At 37.8% G+C, this 4246-nt stretch overlaps 1 pseudogene; it reads right to left on the bottom strand.

Moving 5' to 3' along the window:
• Window positions 1–3476: 3476 nt before the first annotated feature.
• On the bottom strand, window positions 3477–3881 carry LOC122226033 (annotated as a pseudogene).
• Window positions 3882–4246: the final 365 nt, after the last annotated feature.

Genomic DNA, 4246 nt, shown 5'->3' with positions numbered 1-4246 from the left:
TCTCTCTCTGACCCTCCCTTGCTCTCTGTCTCTCTCTCTCTCAAAAATAAACATTAAAAAATTAAAAAAAAAAAAAAAGAAAAGAAAAAGAGATCAGACTTGTGGTTACCAGAGGCAGAGAGGGAGGAGAGGGGAATTGGAGGAAGGTGGTCAAAAAGTAGAAGCTTTCAGTTATAAGATCATAAGTACTAGGAATGTAATGTACAACATGATGACTATAGTTAACACCCTGTATGATGCATATAAAAGTTTTAAAGAGAGTAAATCTTAAGAGGACTCATCACAAGGAAAAAATATTTTTATTTTTATATTTTTGCTTTTTATTACATCTATATGAGATGATGAATGCTAACTAAACTTATTGTGTGATCATTTCACAATGTGTGTAAGTCTAACCATCACGCTGTACACCTTAAACAATGATGTATGTCAATTATATCTCAAAAATACTGAGAAAAAATAAATAAAAGACTTGAGGAAAAGTGGGTTCTCCCAAGTGGGTTAAACAAGCTCCTTAATGCTATTACCTCTCCCTGCTTATAGGCACAACCACTCTTGAAGTTTGTTTTTTCATGTAGAGCAATTGATGTCTCAATCTGATATACGGTATTATACAAAGGAGGTTTTAAAACCAGTTCCCTAGCTTTCGTACAGTCAGACTTCTCCCTGTGGGGTCCTTCTCTGGAAATTATGGGTGGCCACTAGAACAATAAAATATGTCTAACGCAAAATTCTCAATTACCTTGTGCCTGAATCCCTGCTCTTCCCTTTGACGTTTGTATATATCCTTTGTTCCCTAATAATATCAGGTGAAGTGGCTTGTGAAATACGACTCTTTTATTATTCAGCTCAACTTCTATTTCATGTCCTAATATCTCTGGACCATTAGGAAAATTAACACTGGTCATTTCAAAACACACTGAAATGGTCATTTCCAAACCAGACTACACAGTTTCAAGATCTTACATATTGCCGTGGCCCCTAGAATGGGATGGGTATCTTAGCTGGTGCTTAATTAGTTCACAATGATATGTCCAAGACTGATATATGTTGTAGGTGTCCCATGGCCCCTTTATGTCTAAGAAGCTTCTGTTGTTTCTGGGTCCCCTAGAGTTTTAACCAACTGTATAGATGCACCTGACAGCCATTCTAGGTTCTTCCAATTCCCATTTGCCAGGCACTCCTCTAATTACTCTATATGCATTGTCCTATTTAATCCTCACAATAATCTAATATGATAGTACCTATTTTTATTCACATTTTATAGATGAGGACTTTGAGGTTAGGTAATATGCTCAAAGCTCTCCTATCTCGTTAGGGGTAAAGCTTTCTCTGTGGATTGATTCCCTTTACTCTTTTGTGTGAATTCTCATTAATAATTCATTTTTCCACTCTTGTTCTGCCTCTCAGATCTTAGAGAAACCCCTTGCTATCATTTCCACTTGCTTTCAAATTTATCTTTGCGAAGACCCAGCATAGCAAGACACGCTAGTCATCTTAGTTAATCTCCTTATTCAACTCACGAAGCAAGTATTTCTAGGCAGCAGCTATATGTTCAACATAAATTCTGATGACTAATGTGCAAAAGAAATACAAGAGTCCCTTTCATAGGAAATACAAATGTAATTTAATTTAATTAGAAAGAAACCTTAGCTCTTCAATCGTTAACTGTTAATTTGACACTTGGGACTCAAACTTACAAACAGCTATTGTTGTTTTTGATGGTTCTTTCTTCTGGGTCATGTCCCAGATGTAGCATAACTCTCTTATGCTCATTTGAGAGCTACTAAACCCCAAAGGGCCCACCTCCACCCACAGTCCTCCTCAGGGTCCAGTGGGTCTCAAGTCTCAATTTCCCATCTCTCTAATATGCTCAAGGTTTCCATAGGGATTAGAATGAGGATGAAATCTTTAAGAAATTCCAAGTGCCATTTTAGAGTCAATGTAGTTTTGATAGGTTTTAGGGATGACTCTGGAACCTAACCACTAAATATAAGCTCTTTATGGAAAAATAGGAACATATTCCCCCAAAACAAATTTGGAATCCAATCTGGTTACACTTCTTGATTATAAACCATGTTAAATTCTTCACATTTCTCAGATACCTTAAGTTGTAAACCTGGCCACTTTATTTTTTTAAATTGTTTTTTTTAATGTTTGTTTATTTCTGAGAGACAGAGAGACAGAGTGTGAGCAGGCGAGGGTTAGAGAAAGAGGGAGACAGAATCTGAAGCAGGCTCCAAGCTCTGAGCTGTCAGCACAGAGCCCAGTGCAGAGCTCAAACTCGTGAACCGTAACATCACAACCTGAGCTCAAGTTGGACACTTAATCTACTGAGCCACCCAGGCGCCCCTAAACCTGGCCACTTTAAAAGGAAACTTCTGATATTTTCTCTATTCTCAGACAGAAATAGATGTTTCATTCTGGACACCAATTCTCAACTTAAGCAAATTAGTGCTTCTAGCTACTTGAGGGAAAACAGAGCTCTCTGGTAGGAATCATTTAAGACTTTACAGAAGTGTTTTACAGAGTTCTAATTACACTTATTTATCTCAAAAGTAATCCCCAGTTAGCTGAATGTAAGGTGACCTACGGTGGAAACTAGTTTTACTGGAACATTTTATTCTGTATTTCTGTGACCATGAGTTTAGTCCTAGGGAAAGGAAACTCAGAACCATTTGCTTCTCTCCGTCATGTAGGTCTGGTTCAGGAGCCTGCTCAAATAGTCCATGATCCTGATGGAAAGCAGAATGTCAGGGCTTTATAAGAAGAAACATAAAATTCCTGATCCCAGAGAGTGATCAGTTCATCTTATTGCTTCCTCCTCAGATGAAGAACAATTTCAGTAAGATGAGATCCCTGAGCATAGAATCTGCAGGAAGGGGAGAGTACTGAAATGGAGGATAACCTTAAACTTTGTCCTGAGGAATTTTTAAGTCTCCATCCACCTCAGTTTTGTTATCTGTGAAAGGGGGTCTTGATACCTATTTAACAGGAATATTATAAGATCAAAAGAGTTATGTGAAACTCCTCTATGAAATTTAAAACAGTATAAACCACTACAGATTTTGAAAATTCATTTTTATATTTCCTTTGCTTTTTAACCTAGAAAATGCACTGATCAGCCATAATGACCCCATTACCTATTTTAAAAGCATTGCTAGACTTTGATGATGGTGGGATGATAGTAGCAATAGCAAGAAAAACAGAAAGAGGAGTATGAGTGGTGGGGTATGTGTGTGTGCTGTCCCCTGTGCTGGATTTTCTTTGTGTCGCAAGACTTTCTGTGAAAGCTGTCCTGTGTTCAAAGGGAAATGAACACAAATTAGATGGGCAATCTACTCAGCTATCAGAATTCACATTAATCTTACCACCAAAATAACTGTCCATTGCAAGTTCAGTTCACTTTTTTTTTTTTTTTTTTTTTGAAAAAAACAAGCTCTGGCTGGTTTTATTAAAGAAAAATTTTACAGGATTTACTTTCCACCAGACTGTTCTGGCATGCTTCTAATGATAATACAATCACCTGGATCAATGATAGCCAGTGTGCATACTCTGTAGTATTTCCCACATGTTGTGCCCAATTCAACATTATTCCTACTGTATTTGTGGCCAACATGGCATAATATTCTATTTCAGATTTCCTCAAGGCCGGGCAGTTGTTAGTGAGGATGACCAGTTTCGCTTTGCCATGTCTGACTATTCAGAGTCTGCTTGTACCCCAGCACATACTTTCCACTTTCCATAATGAATTGAAGCCTAGAGTTAATCACCTCCACTGACTTTTTGTCTTCTTGGTGGCCACCATCTTCCTGCTTTAGGTGTGGGATGGCCCCAACCGAGAGCAGCAGCCAAGATGGCTGGGAGTGAGAAAGGGTCATTATTATTTTCTGAAATAGCCATTTTTATTGCTAATAGTTGCATAGACTTGTGGAGATTTCATTTTGCTTTGTTAAATTGGTTAAGATATCTTAAATTAGCCGTTAGATAAGAGTTTACCTTAAGAATGCTGTTTTAAGAGATGAGATAAGTTCCAATCTGGAACCAAGAGTGACCTAGAACAGATACATCTGTCCAATTCCAATCCAATGGAACCCTTAGGCTGAATTCTACCTCTTAAAAAAAAAAAAAAAAAAAAAAAAGGAGGGGATATAAAGGTGGAGAAAAGAAAGCTGATAAATCACTCCCTCCAGTTTTTGGAAGGAGGTAGATCATGCTTCCACTCCCACAAGGCTAGTGTTGGGAA

This window comes from Panthera leo, chromosome C1, assembly GCF_018350215.1.
Source record: "Panthera leo isolate Ple1 chromosome C1, P.leo_Ple1_pat1.1, whole genome shotgun sequence".
NCBI classification, from domain to species: Eukaryota; Metazoa; Chordata; class Mammalia; order Carnivora; family Felidae; genus Panthera; species Panthera leo.
The sequence above is the reverse complement of the archived record's forward strand: the minus strand, read 5'-3'. Positions and strand labels throughout refer to the sequence as shown.